Genomic DNA, 24,414 nt, shown 5'->3' with positions numbered 1-24,414 from the left:
GCTCCCTCATTAGCTGTGGAGTCTTGTGAGCAAAAATTCTGCTTTGTGAGCTACTGGCATTAAAGTTGTGAGGGAGCAATTTGGCTACTGCATAAATTTGTTTGCTCTGGAGCCATCCTTCCTGAGCTAAGACAAAAATGTGTGAGTTGGAGGGTAAAAAACTGTGAGATAGCTCACACTAACTCAGCTTAGAGGGAACAGTGGTCAAGATAGAAGCTATCTTAGAGGAAAATTCCAACAAAAACTCTCATCTTCTGGCACTCTGACTGCTTGGAAGTGTCAGCCAGCCTCCCTCTCAGACTGATGGTTACTTGCTGAGGTCATCTCCAGAGCCTGTTAATTAGCTCTCATAGTTCAGTTGTGAATCTACTATGGGAATGAGGAGCTCACTCTTACCCCAGAAAGTTCCACAGAGACAGTCCTGTGATTGGTTGGGAAAGTCAGGATGTTACGGTCAATGTCATCTATATAATAACGACTCTAAAAGAACATTCTTCTTTTTTATTTCCTTTCTTCCACCCACCAACCTTGCTGCCTAAAAATACTCTATGCAAGCTCTGGAACAATCATATTTCAGCTGTAACAACCATATTTCAGCTGCCTTTAGGATAAATAAGTAGCACAGTTAGTCTTCATTCTGGCCCCACTGGTGGACCTCCTGATGGCACCTGGTATTTTTGGCCACTGTGTGACAGAGTGTTGGACTAGATGGGCCTTTGGCCTGATCCAACATTGACGTCTCTTATGTTCATTATTTTATATGCATTATGACTCCACTGAACTATATGTCTTGCTTTTAAGAACTTTTTTAAATTTCTTCAATAAAGCTTTTTTGCTTCCTTTTTTGTGAGTTACTGGGGAGTCACCTGAACCTACCCAGGTCTAAGTTGGGTTACATTACCACACCAAGGCAGGGTCAGCCTTGATAACGGGTGTAAAATCGAAGACAGGAGCTCCTTTAGCCTAGGAATGAGAGCTGACATCTTTCAGATAGATTCCTTCTGGCTTCTCTAGTGTGAATATGGGACAGCTGGAAAGCACTGATATGGACATGTGTCTATAGTATAGTGTCCATCTGACTATAAAGGTTTGAAACAATGGGCTTGATCCAGCAAAATTTTCCACCTGTGAAAAAGGGAGTAGGAAATCTCCTTTCACCACCAAAAAGGCCATGATGGCTATCATGGGACCTGCATGGGCAATAGCCATGTTTGATGAGGGTTATTATAAGGAAGGGAATTACTGAGAAAGGTGTTTGGATCCAGCCCAAAAGCTTATAGGATGCAAGCAGCTGAAGAGTTTTTGGAGTAATTGTTGTTGTTGTTCAGTCGCACAGTTGAGTCCAACTCTTCGCGACCCCATGTACCAGATCACCCCAGGCCCTCCTGTCTTCCGCCGTCCTCTGAAGTTGGCTCAATTTCATGTTCGTTGCATCGCTGACACAGTCTAACCATCTCATCCTTTGCCGTCCCTGTCTTCTTTGACCTTCAATCTTTCCCAGCATCAGGGTCTTCTCCAGGGAGTGCTCCCTTCTCATTTGGTGGCCAAAGTATTTGAGCTTCAGTTTCATTATCTGGCCTTCCAGGGAACAGTCAGGGTTGATTTCTTTTAGGATTGACTGATTTGATCTTCTTGCAGTCCAAGGGACTCTCAAGAGTCTTCTCCAGCACCATAGTTCAAAAGAATCTATTCTTCGGCGCTCGGCTTTCCTTATAGTCCAACTCTCGCGGCCATACATGACTACTGGGAATACCATTGCTTTGACCATGTGGACTTTTGTTGGCAGGATGATGGAGTAATACTGCCTTTCAGAACCAGAATTGTATCCCATTTCTAGCTCTTCTGATTGAAACCCACTCACCAAATTCAACTGAATCCCCAAAGCACAGAGTTAAATTATTGTTTTGGTTTAGAACTCCAGAGATGAGACATATTGCCTTTTAATTTTGAAGGACTTTCAGAAAGGCCAGAAAGACTAAGAATAAAGAAAACAGAATAATATTGGTGCTGTGTAGTTCATAGGGATTCAAGTTAGATCCAGTGTTATTTAACATTTTCATTAAATCACTACAAGAGGGAATAAACAAAATCTTAATGAAACTTTAGAGACTTGAGAGGATTTTTGCAAATTCCGATCAGGACAGAAGTAATCACTGGGAGATTAGTTACACAGTAGTAATAACAAAAAGCAAAGCTCAATTTGATGTACCTGTTTCATATTACAGATTCCGTTTAAACTGAATGCACAGCTGCAGGAGCAGCACTGGCTTGTAGGGTATAGAAGATAACAGGCTTGATGCATAAAGCCAAAATAATTCATGAGGCAGAAGAAACAATGGCTCATAAAGTAGCACCTTTAGCAATGGCAGCAACTTACATCTTCCCAAATGCAGAAACATTAGGGCTGGCTAATGGGGTCACATGGATGTATAATGCAGGTTGGAAAAACAAGCAAACAGTTCCCTGGGCAGTGTTGATGGATGTGTGAAAAACTCTAGTGGGCCTCTAGGCAATTGTGTTCAGGAAAAGAAATTGAAGGGGTTGTTTCCCATCATATGTTTATAGAAAGAGAGCATGGTACAGGTCTCCTGAGGCAGAAGTAAATATTTGTATAGTCACACAAAGGAGGCTATAAACATTTCCAGCCTCTGTAATAGTGTGGTGAGTGGGTTTAGGCTGTTCCACTGCCTTGCTTGTTTCCTTTAAAAAAATTATTTAATATGACATAGATCCACTCCTGAGGCACTAAATGAGCTTGTACAGTATAAATACATGGTTATAGGAAGGAGACCGACCACATGAAGTGCCAGCATTAACTGCCACTACACCTGTATTAGAGTGGGATCCCAGTGTTGACCAAAGGCAGGATAATTTGTTGTGTTGTCACAGTTGTGCTATGATTGTTATGGCAAAGACTTGCAACCCCCTTTTTAGAACAGTAAGGTGATTGTGGAGTTGCAATCTTTGCATTCTTTCTAAATATGCTTTCTTCTATGGTCACACTATGTGTGTGTGGAGAATTCTAGTATTCTGAAGTAGAACCTGAATGTGGATAGTTATTGACTTCATCCTCACTCTGTAATGTTTAGGTAATGCTCTCCAACTCCTCCTTCCCCAAATCAGTCTTTTAAACTGAAAAGTACTGAGACTTACTAGTGATTTCAGCTCAGAACAAGACGAGAGTACCCAGCTCACAGGCTGGTTTATATGTGCACAACCCCGCTCCCCCGAACACACACAGACCCAAGTGATTGGCTATTTACAGTGACTGAGAGTTCCATAGGCTCTCGGCCGAGAGCCTAGCCTGCCGATAGGTGCCGGCTAGGATCCGCTTGTCCCATTGTTACTGAGAGCGAAGCTCGGCTGCTTCGCATGACCGTGTGGTGAAATGGCCATGCACGTGGTCTGGGATGGATACATTACACCCCTCCCCCCTTGGTCCAAAAGACACCCACACGCAAAGTCCTGCAAATAGGAGGGTGCTTTACAGGTTCTTGTAGAGCGGTGAGGTGCGGGCACCGGGGCGGAAGGTGACACCGTAGCGCTTGTGCATAGTTCCGAGCATAGACCAGGTCCTCAGGATAAAACCCTCTGACTGCCTTGGGTGACTCCGTGGCCAGTTCCTCTTCCGGTGCTCGATCGGGATGAAGGCAATCATTTCCCCTACAGAAAATTTCCCAGCTATTCCCAGCTATTACAACGACTGCTTTGGGCAGTGGACTCTATGGCATTATACTCTGCTGAGGTCCCTCTGCACCCCAAACCCTGCCCTCCCCAGGCTCTACCCCTCAGATCTACAGGTCTAGCCCTCCCCTTAGTATTGCCAGTCTCCAGGCAGCACCTGGAGATCTCCAAGATCAGTTCTCCTGGAGAGAATGGCTGCTTTGAGCAATGGACTCTATGGCATTACACCCTGCTGAGGTCCCTCTGCACGCCAAACCCTGCCCTCCCCAGGCTCTACCCCTCACATCTACAGATCTGGCCCTCCCCTTAGTATTGCCAGCCTCCAGGCAGCACCTGGAGATCTCCAAGATCAGTTCTCCTGGAGAGAATGGCTGCTTTGGGCAATGGACTCTATGGCATTATACCCTGCTGAGGTCCCTCCACACCCCAAACCCTGCCCTCCCCAGGCTCTACTCTTCACATCTACAGGTATTTCCCAAACCAGAGTTGGCAACCCTTTCACTGGCTGTGGAACCACTTTCCAGACCCTTGGAACCCAGAAGATATTGCATAGGAGGAGGTGCTTTTCTACCTTGGCTGCCACTGCATAACCCCCAAATCAACATACGTCAGGGGTGGAGGGAACCATACCTGTTACCATGAGGCTGTCCTCCCATACTACCCACTTGGGGCAGCAAAATGACTTGAGACAGCCCTGGCTTATAGCTAAGCAGAAGGAAATAAACATTGCTTGCCTCCCTCTATTTTCCCCTTCCCTCTGCCACCTCACCAGCCACAGCTGAGACACTCACCTGGAGCTGCCTTCTAGAACTTATTGTATTTCTTCCCACAATGGTACTTACTCCAAGCTGAACCATAAAGAGTAAGTTACAATAGTACTCCAGGTCAGACTTCTGAATATCAGCAGCATCAATTTAGAGGTTATAGTTATTTTAGCATGATAAAACTTTATTTGATACTATAGAGATCCCTTCCTTGTGCTCAAAATACAGAACACTAGAAATAATTATACATCCTTTAAATCAAGTGGTTTATCTTTGTGGTCTCTGTGCACTGGAAGGAAAAGTGAGCTTGTGAAGACTTGATCCAGAGAAACTTCATAGCTAGACTAAAGATTTTTTGAGACTGCCTTTGCCCACAAACAGCATTGGCTAGCAACACACATGCTTTGAGAGGGTAGAGCCATGCTTCCCACTCAATTCTTCTTTGACTGCTGTGTTAGAGATTTATCAAATATTACTAGAGAATCAGCCCATTATGCAGAAAAAGGTCTCCTGGAAGGCAATTGTATCATCCTCCTACCCACTTAACATTCCAGGGATGTCTCATCAGAATAATAGCCTAATGCATGGGAGGCTCCACCAGATGATCACCTCTATCATAAAGCTATTAACTTTCCTGGACACAGCCATTAGGCACTCCTGGTTACATTGTCCTCTAAAGTAATCAGACAAACTGTTATCTTGACACCATGCATCTCACAAGGGTGCAAGCACAAGTCATATTTTCATACTTTTCCTGCTTAAGCATTACGTCCAAATGCCCAATCAAATTCCCCCCCCCAAGACTGATCCTGGACCAGAAGAGGCCAATGCACCCAGATATCAAGAATTTCAGGGTATAAAAATAGCCTTAATTCCCCTGGTATTTTGCAAGCAAGATCCCCCACCCTCCATGAAAACTTCAAGCGTGTCTCAGTTTCTGCTTTGCTTTTCCTTCTTTCTCTCTGCGCTCCGATCTGGGATCAGCCATTGCTCAGCATTGATGTGTGTTATTCATAGAATCATAGAGTTGGAAGGGACCTCCAGGGTCATCTAGTCCAACCCACCGCACAATGCAGAAAATTCACAAACACTCCCCCCCCACACACACACACTCAGTGACCCCTGCTCCAAGCCCAGAAGATGGCAAAAGAACCTCCACGATCTCTGGCCAAACTGGCCATTCATCTCCTTTCTCCCAGACCTCAACTCTCAATGGATAAGGTGCATACATTTTCTTTATCCCAATTTTATTGCTCCCTTTAGCAAATTCCTAGGAGCTGCTAGGTAGCCTTGTTGGATTTTTTACTGTACAACTATGTGTGGATGCATGCACATTTGATTCTTGATGTAACAAAGCATTTTCAAACTGGGATCCAAGTATACAACAGATAGTGATCCCTTAATAAAGATTTGTCCATAACTGTATGTGTGTGGACTTGACACTCAAAGGGGACACTTAAAAGATTGGGGACGCTACAGGTGGACACCATTTGGATAACCATACATACCACTTCCTTATTCAGCCAAGCTTCCCTTGGTATCAATGGAGCTCAAGTAGCCTGCAGTTTGCTCTACTGTGCCAATTTTGGAAGGTTCCAAAGTACTCTTCCAGTGGTCATGGCATCTCCACCTCCCATCTAGGAATCACCTGACGATTGTATTTCCAAGGTCCAAATAGAAAGCACCTCTGTGGATGTCTTCTGTTCCTTTCCATGTGCACATCCTTCCACAGGTGTCTTTCAGGAATATTCATACTGTATGTCTCCACTGCAATCTCAAGGCAAGTTATGCTATGGTTAGCCCTGCTCTAAGGAGCATTGTTCCATGAAGAGTTGCCAAGCTCAAATGTGAGAACTGGCCGGTTCCGGGCTCATCAACAGTGGGCATGTGGGGGAGTTCTCCCGTCCAAGTCGCTGCTCCCCCAGACCCCCCAGTAGTGGTAGCTTTACACCAGACCCCAGCGAGTCCTCTTGGAGGGAGGCTCGCAGCAAGAAGCTTGTGTCAAGGGATGAAGACAAGCTGCACCTCACAACATACCGAGGGAAGTGCTCTGAGATGGGTGGCTGAGAGGGGAAACTCAATGGATTCATTGAGAAGCAGAGGCGTCTAAAGAACCTTTGAGAGTCTTTTGTTTTATCTCCATTTTTTTGGAATATTTTCATTGATAACATACTTTCCAACAACTACAGTTTTTCTTTGTTGATGGAAAAGAAGGTGGCAAAGAAAGGGGGATTCCCTTTAAATCTACTTGATTGAGCACTGTTTCTTTAAGGTGGCTAAGAGAAGTTGCTCAAATTGGTAACGTAGTTACTGCTTTTCTCCTTTATTCTTTCCTTTCTAAATTATACTACAAACTGGACTAGTTAAAAGGTTTGAAGGGGATCCGCTAACTTAGAACTGAGCTGTCTGTTTACCATATAGTGGTTTTGGGGTGTTTTTTTTTTTTGCATTGCCTTCTATGTTTCCATGGTGCGTTTGGAATTGTGGAGCAGTGGAGGTGATGAGAAGCATTATCACCATTCTGAGGCGGCTGGAGGACCTCCCCTTGCATGCGGTTTCTCTTCTTTTTCATTGTGTTTGGAATTATAGAGATGCAGAGAAGAGCTATTGTCATTCAGAGGAGGTTTAAGGTGTGGTTGTTTTTTTGTTTTTTTTAAATTCCTTTCCTCCTTCCTTGGGACTGCTTCGCACTGATGAACTAAGCATTTTGGAAATAGGAATGCCTGTCAGTTCTTGTGTTTCCTTGGAATGGACTCCCCCTTGTGTACGTTTTTTTTTTCCTTTTTCTTTCTTGTTTCTTTTTCCTCATCACCTTTGCTGTATTTGGAACTCACTAGCTGAAACAGAGGTGGTTGGAACTCATTAGGATTCCCAAGTACTTACCATGATCCGGCAGGGGAAACATGCTCCCTGGCCGGACCATTCCTCCCTGTAACAAAGCATGCCGTCACCAGAAAGTGATGCTGGGCGATGCTCTGGCAATGTGGCTGAAAACTCGATGGTACCGATGAGTTTTGAGCCCCATTGCCAGAGCGTCACCCAGTGTCACTTCCTGGCGACAGCATTGTGTGCGCGTCTGTTGTCCCTGCAGAAATGATCCTGCGAAGACATCTGTGTCCCCCCGCCGAATCACAGTAAGTACTTGGGAAGCCTGGAACACATAGACTGAAGTGGAGGTGACTAGATACTTGTTCTTAAGCTGATAACAAGGGGGAGAAAGAAGATAGAGAAGACCAGAAGCAAGCAAATGTGATTTATATAATAACCTCTCCTTTGCCTTCTGTCTTTAGTTTTGTGTGTGGGGGGGTTGTTTTTAAAGAGTTAAAGTAAATGGTTAAAGCAAAGGTGGGAGGCAATTTAGGAAGTTATAGGGTGGTTAAATAAGTAGATAAGTAAATAAGATAAGATAGGACAGGATAGGATAGGACAGAATAAGATAGGATAAGATAGGATAGGATAGGATAAGATAGGATAGGATAGGACAGGGTAGGTTAGGGTAGGGTAGGGCAGGGTAGGGTAGAACTGGTTAAGTAAGGATAATACAATATAAGAAAGAAAAGAGGAAATAGAATATTAATATTGAGTTAAAGGTTAGTGGTTAAAAATAATACTATTTGGAGGAAAGTACAAATTAAGAATAAAAGAAAAAAGAGAAGGAAAATATAAATAAAAGATGTCCAGCGGGACTAGGAAGGCTTCTATTCCTTCCCCAGGACAATGTAGCGCAAATGAATATTAAAGATCTACAAAACCTAATTCAAGAAGAAATTAAAAAACAAATAACACAAAATAAACAAGAAATATTAAAAATGACCACCTCTAATAATAGGTTGGAAGATAAAATCCAAGATATAGATCAAGAGCTACAAGAAATAAAATTAAGGAATGAAAAGATGGAAGAAACATTGATAAATTTAGAGATAGAAAAAGCAGCCAATATCTTGAGGTTCCAAAATGTTCCAGAAAAAATAGAATATAAAAGAGTAGATGGTATAGGCCATCGCTGATCAGCTGAAAGTAGGAACGGTTGAGGAGATTGCCCAAGAGATTGAAGCCGTATATAGGAGGAATTCAGTTCAGGCATTGGGATGATGGCATCCAAAAGAGCCCCTACAATCGTACTGGAGAAATATTTGATTGTTCTATTTGCATCCAACTTGTCGAAGAATTGTCATTCATCATCCATATTGCTGTAACAATTGTAGCCGCCTGGTAGTAAGCACTCAGGAGTGGTAAACTGAGTCAGTTTGGTGCAGTGGTTAAGTGCGCGGACTCTAATCTGGGAGAACTGGGTTTGATTCCCCAGTCCTCCACTTGCACCTGGCTGGATTACCTTGGGCAAGCCATAATTCTGGCACAGCTGTTCTTGAAAAAGAGCAGTTTCTGTCAGAGTTCTCTCACCCCCACCTACCTCACAGGGTGTCTGTTGTGGGGAGGGGAAGGGAAAGGAGTTTGTAAATTGCTTTGAAACTCCTTTGGGTAGTGAAGGGCGGGGTATAAATCCAATCTCTTCTTCTTCTTCTAAATCCAGTCTTCCCAAAGATGAGGGTCTGCTTAATACTCGGCTATTTATTCTAGCCTTCTTGTAGGCCCAGAAAAAAAAATGTTGCCATTTATGTAAAGCTGTTTCAGGTATCCAAATTGGGAGTGCTCTGAAAAGAAAGAGAAATTGTGGAAAGATAAAGCTTTTTATTAGATGCAGTCAGTCTGGCAATGTTAGTGTTAAGTTGTTCCAATCCTTCAGTTGAATTTGGGTGTCCTGATGGAGATGATCAAAATTACACAACATTAAGATGTTCAAGTCCAAAGGAATTTGGGGGGTGGGGCATCGGTCGCTAAGATGGCGGGCACATTTTAGAAGAGCTCCGACTACCCCTCCCAAACTCCCTCAAAATCGCCACCTTTTCAATGCGCTCTTTGACCAGCTAAGGAATGGGAAAGCCTAATAAAGATCGACCACATCCCGCGAATGTGCCAGCGTCTCACTTGAAGACCTTTTTTCAAAAAGAGAGCAACAACTCTCTTACCAACAAAAATTGGTAAGCTCCGTCCACGCGGCTGAAAAAATGGCGGCGGGAGGTGCGTGCCCGGATCTAAAGACTCCAATGCTGTCAAAAAAAGACTTTGCCGATGTCCTTAAGGACTTTAAAGCAGAAATGCTAGATGACATTAATGCAATTATTAAGCCTCTATCGGAAAAGCTCGAGGATATGCAAACATCAATGCAACAAATAGCCCAGTCTGCAGAAACGGCCATAGAAGTCTCTATAACTAACCAGGAGGAAATTAAAAGTTTACAAGATTCAGAGAGTTGGGGCAGAGAACACATTCTCTTATTAGAACTTACTAAATTTATGGCCAAAAGAACTTCCCTTAACTTCTAATAGAAATTTGATTAATATCCTTCTTACGGCAGCAAAAATCGTATAGCCAAACAATGGAAGAATATAAACCCCCCAGATGTTCAACAATGGCTGCATAAAGTATGGGATTTATTTTTGTTAGAAAACTTTAATATTTTCTATACGGAACACCAAACGGAATGCGAAATTATGAGTCCACTGAATATTTGGTACCCTATTTTAGATAAAGTTAATATTGATAGATTTGATTGGGAATCAATAAGAAATGTTCAATACAAGTTAATGTTATATAATTAATGTTGAAACACAATTTATTTGCTTTTAACAACTTGATGTAAGAATTTTGCAAAAGTCATTATAGCCAAGTTTATACCTTTTTGTCTAAATGTAATTCTTTCATACTCAATTTTTCTTTTTTCTTCATATTAAGAGAAAAAAATTATTGCACTGTATTATACTTTTCACGTTTTTATTTAAGTTCAGGTTTTTCGAAGAAATGTTATACTTTTCTATAGAGACTGCGTTATTGAAGATGTTAACTTTGTCTAAAAAAATTAATAAAATTTATGTTTAAAAATTAAAAAAAAGTCCAAAGGAATTTGAACTCCCAGATGTCTCCAGGAGTATTTTGCCCAGCAGAAAGGGAAAGTTGATTTAAGTATTTGTTGAACATTTGTGCTTAATGATATTGGATATAGCTCTGATTTCAAATAATTTTGAGGTCAGAAATCATCCCAAATTTCGATAAGGAATCCAGAATTGCTGGCAGAGAATTCACAGGGTCTGTGACACAGAGTGTTAAGCCATCTGCATATAAATTTACCTTTTGTTCCTGCTTTCCTATGGTGATTCCAGAAAAGTTCTTATTTCTTCTGAGGACTTCTGCCAGCGGTTCCATGGCTAGCGCGAAGAGTAGAGGTGATAGTGGGCACCCTTGCCTGGTGCCTCCAGATGGAAAGAAATATTTGGGGTTGCACATGTTGACTCTTACTTTGGATTTAGGTTGTGCATATATTGAATGTAGTGCTCTTAGGAAGTTATTTCTGAATCCCATCTTATTCAGTAAGCAAAGTAGATATCGAGTTTCCAGTGAGTTGAACGCTTTCTCAAAATTGAGGGCCAACACTAGGGACTCTTGAGAGATGTTTTTGCCATGAGCAGTAACATTGAGAGCCCGGCAAATGTTGTCCGTCAATTGTCTTCCAGGTATAAAGCTCATTTGGTCATCTGCCACATATTCTGGAATTATACTTTTGAGCCTGTTAGCCAGTAGTGTCATGAAAATTTTGACATCATTATTTAGAAGAGCAATCGGTCGATATACCTTTGGATCTGTAAGAGTTTTGGAGTCTTTGGGAATGACTAAAATATTGGATTCTGTCCAGGAGGAAGGTAATTCTCATGTTAAAAGAACATTATTGCAGACTAGTAATAGATGATCCAGTAACAAAGATTGGAAAGTCTTATAAAACTCCGAAGGGAGACCATCTGTCTCAGGGGCTTTATTAGGTTTCAGAGATTAGATAGGGTTCTGTAGTTCCTCTCTTGTGAAAGGTTTGTCCATAAATGTTGAGTGGTGCAGAGAAAGATGTCAATAACAATCCATAGCTTCCAAATATTCCTGAATGGAATCTAAGGATGGGTTTTGGGAGTTATACAGCTTTTTATAGCAGTTAGCGAAGGTATGAACAATCTCTGTAGGAAGATATTGTGTGTTTCCATCTAGACTTTCAAGAGCCTTTACCAGAGATGATTTCTTTTTTTCCTTAACCCTTCATGCCAGTACTTTGATGTTTTTGGCCGATTCTTCTGTATCTGAGAGACTTCAATAGATTCTAAGATCTTTCTTTTCGCCAAAAGTTTAGTGTAGATTTGTTTGTTCTCATCCCGTTTATGCTCTTTTTCCAGCTTTGCAAGGCGGGACAATGCTTCCACTCTAATGCGATTTTTCTCTCTTTTCAGCTGTGCCGGGATCGAAATAATTGAGCCACGCAGGATAGCCTTCATTGCATCCCAAATTAATGGGAGAGGAGTGATATCCGAGCCATTCTCCTTGAAATAATGTTTAATGTCCATAGCCAGCTTTTCTCTGACAGATTGTTGCAATAAAAGATTTTTATCCAGAGACCATTTAATGTCTTTAGCAAGTGATGTATTAAGATCTATTTGACAATCTAGCCACGCATGGTCCGTAAAATGTCTCTGACCAATATTCGCTGAAGAGATCATTGGAAGGACTGAATTAGATGTCAGCAGGTAATCAGTCCTGGGGAACGTGTCATGTCGGGCGGAATAATACGTGTAATCCTGTTCCTTTGGATGAAGTGCTCTCCATACATCCTGTAGCTGGTATTTAGTAAACAGTTTAGCAAGTTTAGTTTCTGATGATTTTATTTCAGATCTCTTTGGTTTGGGGTGGGATCTATCTAAGATTCCATCTGCTATAAAGTTGAAATCCCCTCCAATTATAACTTCTCCACTAAGAAAAGATTGCAATTTCAAAAAGACATCATCTAGGAAGCTGATCTGATTGCAGTTGGGAGTGTAAACAGATCCAAGTGTCAGACGTTTTCCATCGATTGTGCCCTTGATAAAAAGAAAATGACCTAGTGGATCAGAAAGAGAAGCTTTGAACATAAAATTTACATCCCTTGCCAGCAAGATCACGACTCTTCTAGCTTTGGAAGACCCCAGTGCTTGGTATTGTAGAGGAAAAGCAGGGAATTTCAAAAAAGGGCATTTAGCTGATCTGATGTGTGATTCTTGCAGAAATAAAATGTGAGGGTGTTGTTGCTTCAGATACTGTAACACCCTTTTCCTCTTGACCATACTGCCAAGACACCTAATGTTAACAGAGCTTACTTTGTAGGAACCAGTCATAATGAGATGACCCAAACTGGAATTCAAAACCAAATGCTGCAACTATGCAGAACCTTAATAAAGACAATTCAAAAATTTTTGACTTAACCAAGTTGTGCAAGCATGAACTTTACTAGTAATAAACTGCAAGAGGGGGAACTTGACTGCAGATCCAAAATTAACCAAAAATTCAATGCAAAACAACTGTAAACTCAATTCCTCAGACAGGTTAATCAAGTCTTATTTGACCCTTAAATGTTTATGGAACAGTTATAAAGTGCAATAAGAAACCCAAAATTATGACTATAAATAACCAAAATTCATTCAATTTAATTGTAACCTTGAATTCCTTATCTTATGAATTAATTAATTATTGTGAATATGATAATCAAGCAGCAAAATAAATTAATTAATCAAATATCAAAATCCAATTAATTAGACAGCTTTTAAAAATTAACCAATTGATTCCTCATATAGATTGAATTAATTAAGCCATCAAACAATCAATTAAACTCTCAAAGTGATTAATCAGTTATAAAATATTTTGTTGCAATATATAATGTGTTCTGAAAGATCCCAGAAAAATATACATATAAATACAAACTTTCTCAGTGGGTGAACAGCTTACCCCTATCTGACACTCCCTTTCCCCTTCTTGAATAAACTCTTATTTTTATAAGGATCAACTCTTATGTTATGGAAGTTATTAATTTGAATGGTACTTAAAGCAAATAACCAGTTGATACGTTCTATATAAAGATGTGGTACGTTATAAAAGTAGCAATAGAAGTAAAAATAAATAAATAAAAATTAAAAACTCTGAATCATTTAGGCAAATTTAGTCTCAGCCAAACAAATAGGGTAAGAACCCTGAAACAGCTTCTAAACCAGTGAGCACAAAATCTCAATGAGCTCTCCCCTACCTCCGCCCACAAACATCACTATTAACTAAATGAAATGTTCAACTTTTTACTATATTTAACAGTGAGAAATGGGCATCCTATCTTAAACATTCAGTGCAGAGACCTAGATCTGTCTGTGTTCATTGGAGAGACTGATTCATGGGAAGGAAGTTTATTTGCCTTCTCGGGAGACACGTAAAAATCATATTTTCTCTTGAAAGAATGACGGCCATTTTCAGAGTCCTCTAGTAGAGGGAGCGCAGCAAGTAAGTCATGACCTGATTCCTCATCATCTGCTAAGTGCATGACGCCATGACATATTACTTGAAGCTTGCCAGAAGGAAGCCACTTATAGCAAATGTTTGCCTGTTGAAGCCTCAAGGTGATCTCTTTAAGAGCTTTTCTAATATTCAGAGCCTCAGCTGGAATGTCAGGAAATACTAGTATTTTCACATCCTTGAATAACAGACACCCTTTTTTCCAGGCTTCTCCTAAAATCTGCTGTTTAACTCTCCAGTCAGCAAATGAAACTAAGATGTCTCTAGAGCCTGCACGCCAGGCATTGTTGGGGGGGCCAAGATGGAAGTTTTTTAAAATGGCCAGTGCAAGTCCTGCTTCCAAGTTCATTATAGAGGAAAGCCAGCTTGTCATAAAACTATTTAGATCAGCTGTTTCCTCCATCCCCTCAGAAAACCCCAAAATTTAATATTAAGCTATCTCACTTGGAATTCCACTATCAGCAAGCGCTCTCTGATATTCGATTATCCAGACGTTAAATCTCGAACATCGTCCTTGAGGATCATGCTCATATTAACAGCCATTTCAGCCATTGCTGAGGTTTTAAATAGGGAAGCCTGTATTTCATCCACCTGATCTCTTACCGGATGCATGGAAAATAGGCATCTCTCCATGTTTTCCAACAGCTTAGGTAGATCTTTTTGTGGCATTGATTTACCCACCTTTTCTTTTCTCCCAGCGCTGAGCTCTCTGTGTTCCGAACATGCCTCTCTTGGCTTGAAAAAAAGCTTGCGATGATTTTCCTGTATTTTTAGTCGTGCTCGAGTTCGGTCCATTGTTTCTGCCCATTACCCAAAACCGAACAAGTTTTTAAAGTTGAAAATTTGGAAAATAGTGGGGAGGGAGGTGGAGCAGAGAGATTAGGCGACCTTCATCTTGCTTGGCATCGCCCCACCCCCCGGAAAAGCTGCATTATTGTCCTTTTGGTCAGCAGTTTCCACATTTGTCATGACACATTTTTGCTTTCACCTTTTTATTTACAGAGTCTTTGTATAATGAGAGTTGATCAGTCCCATAAAACTCCAGAGTTTTATGGGATTGATCAACTCTCATTATACAAAGACTCTGTAAATAAAAAGGTGAAAGCAAAAATGTGTCATGACAAATGTGGAAACTGCTGACCAAAAGGACAATAATGCAACTGTCTCAGAACAAATTAACATACAGATATACCAATCACACTGACATGTTTAGATAAGGTGTCAAAATACACATAGCAAGTGAAGTGTTTTTTATTCAGTACAGCTTATCCAAAGCAACAGGGAAATGCTGGTTGCCAGTTAGATTTGATTTCAACATCACTGTTGGGAAGCATTCAATTAGAAACAGAAGCCTGGAAATGGGAAACTGAGAGAGAGAGAGAGAGAGAGAGGGACTGTATGAGAGAGAGAGAGAGAGAGAGAGAGAGAGAGAGAGACAGAGAGACAGAGAGACAGAGAGAGAGCGCTAGCCAGCTAGCCAGCTTAAGGCTATGTTCATTTTGTTAGGGCACCAAACTGCATATTTTATCTATTTCATTTAGCAAACATAATTTATTTGTAATGTTCATAAACAGATTGATTTAATCGGTCCCTTTACATTTGACACAAATGCAGTTTCTGGATGGCTTTCTACATCCTTGGAAATAAACTAAATAAAGCATCCCCTTCTCCATGTAGTGACAGCAGTTTGCAGTTCATGATGGTTCATGTTTCCAGCAAATGAAACTGAAGACGCTGATAGTATACAGAAGCTGCAGCTGCAAAGCAGCCACCCATTCAATTACTTTCCCAAAAAAAGAAAGGTTGGAGATGCAGCAGAAAGTGGCCAGGTAATCAATTTCCAGTTTTCTTTTCAAGCAGGATCTGAAGTTAACACATCATGGCCCCCTGGGCACCCTCTCAGCTCTAGATAAAACACACGCCTGAGATTCCTCTGGTTGCTGGTTCCTCTGGGATTGATATGGGTGCATTTCACAAAAGATGACCATAGGTGACAAAGAGCAACTAAAACTGACCTACTAGACTCATACTTAAAATTCTAGACTTGCAGCCTAGACAGCAGATAGATGTACAGTTCACTGAGGATATGTGCAGATATTTTATTTGTGTTCAGTTTTTGTTTATCAGTAGTTTTCTGCAGATCCTTGATTTTGTAGTGATACATGATCTGATTAACTAATCATGTCAGTAGTTGTTTCCATTGGTTTCATTAGGAAATACATTCTCATCTGTGATTTTTCTTTCTCTCAACAAATTTGGATTAAATTCTCAGGAATTCTATCCCTCAACCAAAGGGTTATCCTTCCCAAATGCCAGATAGAAGAAAAGTCTTCTTGTTCTAGCACCAAATCAAAACATTAACACAGATTTTACCTTCTCCCCCTCCAATCCAAGTTGGAAAGAAATAATCAGCAATTGTAGTCTTCACCTAAGGAATCCTCCCAGCTAAATGGCAAACATAGGAAAGCCTCCATATTTGCCAGTCCATTAAAATTCTTCTTGAAGAGAGGACACTTTGAGGTGTGAGATTCTTCTCCATATTTTTCTACTGATGGGATCCTTATGTTGATCGGGTAATGGTGGCTAGAGCTAATGGAAACACACACAAATAAATGTACTAGGTTCTTTCATTTTAGCATTTATCTTCTTGTGCATGTCTTTCTTAATTTACTTCCATTAAGTCAGTGGACTTGTTTGGGGAAAATTAAATGCTTCAGTGAGAAATTGTGTATGGGCTTTTGCTCCATGCTCCATTAACAAACAAAAACAAAACTCTACCCTGCTTTGTACATAACACTTTTCTATTTAGAATAAAAGTTAACTCAAAGAACATTATGGAAGTTTAAAATTATACAAAGTGTGGCAAAAGTAGAAAAAGGAAAATTTCTGCCTCTCTCATGACACTAAAACTCACAGCACCCAATGAATGATGGACAGTAGATTCAGATCTGACAAAAGAAAGCATTTTTTCAACCAGTGCATAACTGATAGTAGAATTCACTGCCACAGGGTGTGGTGATAGACACTAAGGATGGGCATGAACCGCGTGATGGATTGGGACTCAGGACACAACATTTGGCACACACATGGTCTTTGAATAAATCTCTGAGCTTTGGGGATGGCTTGGGGCGGTTTGGAAAAATGAAACCGACTCAGATTAAACCTGGCACGGAACTGCTAGACAACAGTGGAGGTGGTGTTTTCCACTACTGGAAACACTAATAGGGACCCTCTAAAGACTGACAGGCACTGCTGCTTGCCAATAACAGAGTTCCCATTCATTGCAATGGGACTCAGATGCTATATAAGTCCGAGAGAAGCACGTGTCCTTTGTTGGATGTTGTCTGGAGATGGAGAGTGTAGTTGAATGAAGAGTTTTGCTACATGTGGTGGCGGGACTGCAATTAGTCAGGGGCCAGGGGCCAGGGGCTTTGCCTTGGATTCCGTAGCCAATCATTTTTCCCCCTCTGCTTGTTTGCTGTGAAGGGGGGGGTCGGGAATGTTCTCTCTTTTTCACATGGGATGCTATTTGTCTAGGGGGATTTTCCTGTTGTTCCTTGGTGGTTGGTTTCCCTTTCTTTCCATTTCATTTCACACCACCACTTTGGGTCACAGTTATGCTTTGAGGGATTGCTCCTTCCTTGGGGTTTTTCTTTTTGAGCTGCATGGGGGGGGGGTTCCCTGCCTGCTTTCCTACATGCAAGACTGAACATCGACATCTTGGGAATCAGTGAACTAAAGTGGACAGGAATGGGTGAATTGAACTCAGAACATTATATCTACTACTGTGGCCAAGAATCCCATAGAAAAAATGGTGTGGCCTTTATAGTGAACAAGAGAGTGGAAAAGGCAGTAATGGGATACAATCTCAAAAACAACAGAATAATCTCGGTCCGAATCCAATGCAAACCATTCAACATCACAGTAATCCAAGTCTATGTCCCAACTACTGATGCACAAGAGGCTGAAGTGGACCAGTTCTATGAAAACCTACGGCAACTCCTAGAACTAACACTCCTAGAACTAACACCAAAAAAAGATGTCCTCCTCATCATAGGGGACTGGAATGCTAAAGTAGGAAGTCAAAAGGTAACCAGAATAATGGACAAGTTTGGCCTTGGAGAACAAAATGAAGAGGGCAAAGGCTAACAGAGGTTTGTCAAGAGAACACACTGGTCATAGCAAACACCCTCTTCCAACAACCTAAGAGGAGACTCTACACATGGACATCACCAGATGGGCAACACTGAAATCAGATTGATTATATCATTTGCAGTCAAAGATGGAGAAGCTCTATACAGTCAGTAAAAACCTGGAGCTGAGTGTGGCTCAGATCCTGAGCTATCCATTGCAAAATTCAGGCTTAAACTGAAGAAAGTTGGGAAAACCACTAGACCATGCAGGTTTGACCTAGATCACATCCCTGATGAATATACAGTGGAAGTGAAGAATAGGTTTAAGGGACTAGATTTGATAGAGTGCCTGAAGAACTATGGATGGAGGTTCATGACATTGTACAGGAGGCAGCAATCAGACCATCCCATAGAAAAAGAAATGCAAGGAAGCAAAGTGGCTGTCTGATGAGGCTTTACAAATAGCTGAGGAAAGAAGGAAACTGAAAGGCAAAGGTGAAAAAGAAAGATTTACCCAACTGAATGCAGATTTCCAGAGAACACCAAGGAGAGATAAGGATGCCTTCCTGAATGAACAGTGCAAAGTAATAGAGGAAAACAATAGAATGGGAAGGACGAGAGATCTCTTCAAGAAAATTGGAGAAATCAAGGGGATGTTCCATGCAAAGTTTGCCATGATAAAGGACAAAAACGGTAGGGACCTAACAGAAGCAGAAGAGATTAGGAAGAGATGGCAAGAATATACAGAAGAACTATACCAGAAGAACCTCAATGTCCTTGACAACCATGACAGTGTGATCACTGACCTTGAGCCAGACATCCTGGAGTGCAAAGTCAAATGGGCCTTAGAAAGCGTTACTAACAACAAAGCTAGTGGAGGTGATGGTATTCCAACTGAGCTATTCAAAGTCTTAAAAGATGATCCTATTAAAGTGCTGCACTCAATATGTCAGCAAATTTTGAAAACGCAACAGTGGCCACAGGATTGGAACAGGTCGGTTTACATTCCAATCCCAAAGAAGAGCAATGCCAAAAAATCTTCAAACTATCACACAATTGCACTCATTTCACATGCTAGCAATCCAACAAGCAGCAGTACATGGATAGAGAACTGCCAGAAGTACAAGTTGGGTTTCAAAGGCATAGAGGAACTAGAGATCAAATTGCCAACATTCGTTGGATTATAAAGAAAGCAAGGGAGTACCAGAAAAACATCTATTTCTGCTTCATTGACTATGCTAAAGCCTTTGATTGTGTGGATCACAAAAAACTATGGCAAGTCCTTAAAGAGATGGGAGTACCAGACCACCTCATATGTCTTCTGAGAAACCTGTATAAGGGTCAAGAAGTGACAGAACTAGATATGGAACAACTGATTGGTTTAGCATAGGAAAAGGAGTACGACAAGGATGTATATTGTCACCCTGCTTATTTAATTTATATGCAGAGTATAGCATGTGAAATGCCGGCCTGGATGAATCACAAGCCAGAATTAAGATTGTTGGGAAAAACATCAATAATCCAATGGACCTTATTAATTTTTCTTGGGTTCCAATGGCACTGCTACCAGCACCCCCAGGCCCTGCTCAGCTCCAGAATCAAAATTGGCCATGACCACCACCCCCTTCCGGAAATCAGAATAACCAGATCCCCCATCGTCTGTGGAATTCAACCCCGAATAACCCACTGCTGAATGTTCCCACAAACCAAAATCCTCCTCCAGACCAGATTTTAAAGACAGAAACGAGACCCAGTACAAGTGACATGGGGTCCCAGCAATCACCTGAAACTAAGGGGCCAGCACCCCCCGTACAAACATGTCAAGCTCTCCCTTGGACTTCGGTGCTGCGCCCCCAGTGGCCGTGGCGTCAGGGGTCTCAAACAGACTCCGGCAGGGGAGACAGCCCCTGGAGCGTCAGGATCCAAAAACGGAGAAGGAGTGAGGGGCCTCAGATAGGCAGGGGACAGGGTTAACGTCACCCTGAATGTCCCTCTGCTAGTGTGCTGCGGACTTCCTTCCTCTCTCTCTGCCATCTTTCTGTCTCTCTGTTCAGCGTCCCACTTCATTCCACAGCGCACTCCTCCTCCCCGGCCCCTTCTCCACCCTGCCTTTTATCTCCCCGCCCTGCTCCCAGGACCGCCCATCCGCCCTCCGGTTTGGGCCACGCCCTCCTTTATCTATCTGGATGCCGGTGGGGCATCTCCGGGGCGAATGCAGATGCGGCGGTACTCGCTGCTCTGCGTCCACTCCTGGCCCATCGAACTAGCAGCCGCCACCCCTCTCCTCTTCCATGGGGCTGCTCCGTGGACCCCAATCCTGTCTCTGGGCTCGGCTGATGTAGCTCGCTGTGGGAGGGGTCCTCTCTCTCAACTCACTCCCCAGACCGTCGACCTGCATCCCGTCGGGTGAGTCATGCCTAGGGCATCTTGCGGGGTCTATCTGGGTTCCCGGGGCCCATTCTGCATGTCCCGTGACCTCTGGAGCGGGACAAAACACCAAATGAGAAGGGAGCACTCACTGGAGAAGACCCTGATGCTGGGAAAGATTCAAGGTAAAAGAAGGAGGGGACGACAAAGGATAAGATGGTTAGACAGTGTTATTGATGCAATGAACATGAAGTTAAGCAAATTCCGGAGGACGACGGAGGACAGGAGGGCCTGGTGTGATGTGGTCAGACTCGACTGTGTGACTGAACAACAATAAAGAGTTTGGCTTGCATTGACATAATCTATAAAAATGTGCTGTTCCTTTTAATTCTCAAATAGGGCTACAAGGGCGGCTTTTTTAAAAAATGTGGAGGATGGCATGATGAATAATGTAAATACGTATTTTTATCAACTAATTTTTTGTAATTGTTAACTGCCAACTGATTTCTACAGCCACAGAGGATAATAGTGTCTAGAAAAGTACTAGAGTCTCTATCCCGTTGGAGAGAAAACTTTATACCAGAATGAATGGAGTTAATTCAGTTTAGAAACCCCTGTAAACTATTTTCCTTACACCAAACTACAAAAATGTCATCTATAAAATAATTATAATTGAGGATATCACTAGAGAAAGGATAAATTCTGACTCTAATTTAGCCATAAATAAACATGCAATGTTAGGAGCAAATGGGCTGCTCATTGCTACCCCATGTTTTTGTAAGTAAAATTGATCTTTAAACCTAAATAATTTTTTTCAAGAATAATGTCTATGAGGTCTTATTTACTTAATACCCATCCTAGAGCTACCATCTTCTATATACTTCCTAAGGTGCATAAGGAAGGATTTCCCCCTCCTGGCTGGCTGATAGTTTCAGGTTCAGACTTTTTGTTAGAGCCCCTTTCGCAGTTTGAGTGAAGGAGTGGGGAGGAAAGGACATCGAGCATGGGAAGGAGTAGTGAAGAAGAAAGACATCCACTAGTAGAATTTTTTTAAAGCCCCACAATGAGTAATGAATAGTATTAATAATGGATGGATTAAGCATGATTGCAATTTTTACAATTTGAAGGAAATGGAAGGAAATTGAACTGAAGCAAATAAACATTGCAAATGACCAGTAAACAGAAAAAAAATCAATACATGTCCAAGAACATTTACTAATATTTTCAAAACTGTATATGATAGAGTCAAACTATGCTCTAGGTAGCTGATCCAGCACTGGATCTGCCAGCATTAAGTTTCATGACAGAAGGGCTGATTCATGGAGGACAGGTCTATCAGTGACTACAAGCCATGATGACTACTAAAGGGAACCTCCAGATTCAGTGGCAGTAAATCTCTGAATACCAGCAGCAGGAGGCAACATCACATCCTCTATGCCCTGTTGTTGGCACTCCAGAGTAATTGATTAGCACTGTGTGAGAAAGGATGCTGGACTAGGTGGACCACCCATCTGGTCTAGCTAGGGTACCAGCCTCCAGGTGGGGCCTGGGGATCTCCTAAAATTGCAGCTCATCTCCAGGCTACAGAGATTAGTTCCCTTGGAGAAAATGGATGCTTTGGAGGGTGGACTGAGGTCCCTGTCCTTCCCAGACTCCACCCCCAAATCCCCAGGAGTTTCCCAGCCTGGAGGTGGCAACCCTACTCCTCAACCCTCCCACAGGTGGCCGGGGGGACCTGGCATATCTAGATCCAGCAGGTCTCTTCTTCAGTTCTTATGGTGATCCAAAAAGCTCAGCACAGGTCACTTGTCATGTATTGTGACCACTAGGTGGTCAATGCTGATCTTACAGTTCCAGGAAGACAGCAACGGCAGGTTTCCCCAGTCTCGGGTGGCTGCTCCACATGGAAAGTGGGCTGCATTTAGTTTGGTAGGTCAAAAGTTGTGCAGGACTCACATGAGGCAACAAACTCAGTATGTACCAAAATGTCATTAAAATAATGTATTTTTACCTGAATGGCAATGGCTGTTTTAAAACGCCGTATTTCAAATGTGGGAAATGGTTTGTAAGCCAGAGAGACTGAGACTCTTGGAGAAATCAGATCAATAACTCTGTATAATCATTATTCCAGCGGCACATATATCTATGCCGTGTTTGTAGGAGTTGTACATTATTGTAGAAAGCAAGGCCAAACACGCCTGTGATAAATAAGGCATTGGTATCATGATTGTAAGATACACCAAAGTTTACACCGATTCACTACAAATGTCTCCTAACTACTGAAGAAATGTGTGCAGGACAAAAAAAAGATTAAAATTCTAAAAAATTATCATTTCAATCAGCATGATTTTTCATCTAAGTTTGTAACACATGAGCAAGAACTGTGAATGGCAACAGGGAGATTTAAAAATTGATTTCAGAATAGTGTTCATATTTATGAAGCTGACAAGCCTGCATGAAGAACTGCAGATGTTTCCATCTGTCCAAATATTTAGGTTTTTATTTCATTTCCCTAATTTTTTCCCCCCAATCAGCAAGTATGCAAATATGTAGACACTGAATTCTTTCTTATTTGCAGGCGATCTTACACCAAACAATCGCTGTGTGATGGCAGAAATGTAACACGATCTGCTCTCTGACTTCCGTCAATTAATTTTGAAAGTGAAGACGCTCAGAAATATCTCATGGGTCTCTAAAGGCACTGAACAGCAATATTAATGTGAAAATACATTCATTTTAAAGAGCTGTATGGTACAACAAAAGCTTTCTGCATAACTCAAAACTACTCATCAGCATTAGCCATAGTGGCACAGATCATAACTTGGGCTGCCACCATTGAAGCAGGATCCAAAGCCTGGCAGTGGCAAGTAAAGCGGAGCAGCAAAAGCAGCCAGACAGAAAATGTGTTCTCTCTTATTACTCCTCAAAGGACTTTGTAGTGCTGTAATTGCAGACCGTTTGTATGACGGGCCAGTAAATTCTCTTCCTAATGACCAAAATGAGAGAGAAAGACTTCATGGCAAAATTGGGGTTGGCATACTGGTAAAATATTGTCAAATATTTCTTGAAGCCGAGAATGACACCACCATATATGTGGCAGTTTTCCTTTTAAAATCATGATAACACCTTTTCCTTTAGTTCCACAGTTGTCATGCAAGCTGAGTAACCTGGAAAGGCTTCTCTCACTGGCCAGCTGCCATAATTACTGGTATCTGCAAATAGAGTGTCTTTGAAGTTGCTTTGTTACTATTTTTAATAGAAGCTGTCTGGTTTGTTTTAATTCCCTTTTTGTACAAACAAAATAAAATTATGAACTGGCCCAATGTTCCAGGATAAAAAAACAAAGACAAGTATTGTTTATGTGTATAGAAACATTTCTTGTTCAAAGTTAAATTTAATTACAATTGTTTTAAAAGTTAGTTTTATTGTTTTACAATAAATACACTTGTTTGTAATTGGCAGACGCACCAGGCCCATGGTTGATAAAAGTGTCTTTTTATTCTTCTCATGTTAATGCTTTAAGTATACTTACTAAGCAGCATTTAACAATATTCAACTAATCACCTGGCTAGTCATAATTAAAATGTGGGTACACAGAGCAAGATCAGACATTCTGAGCAGCAAATATTTCATAAAATATACGAATATTATTGTAAATATTGCAGTTTTTGACTGAGAATATTTCATTTATACAGACTGGTGTGTATGAATAATTTTACAAATAATAGAAAAATTTGAAGCAACATATAAAGTTGCTAAAATCTGTGACTGGTTGCCCATCTGAAGATTTATACTCTATTATACTCTATTAAGAATAATATTGAATTCTAACTGTTTGGAAACACAACAAGTGCATTTGTATAAAAACATCCGTGAAGAAGAAAACACTCGAAACAAAGCTAATACCCAGGATCTTTGCTGTACATTCATTCACTATATGGTATTGCATATCCTTATACTAATACCGAAGTGGCCCCGTCTGTGCGGATATCTCAATCCGCGCTCCGGGGCCACCTGGGGGGCAGGGAGATTTTTGGGAACACATGGGGCGGTCCCCAGGTGTG

This window comes from Gekko japonicus, unplaced genomic scaffold (assembly GCF_001447785.1).
Source record: "Gekko japonicus isolate JY-2015 unplaced genomic scaffold, Gekko_japonicus_V1.1 scaffold1057, whole genome shotgun sequence".
Lineage (NCBI taxonomy): Eukaryota > Metazoa > Chordata > Lepidosauria > Squamata > Gekkonidae > Gekko > Gekko japonicus.
The sequence above is the reverse complement of the archived record's forward strand: the minus strand, read 5'-3'. Positions refer to the sequence as shown.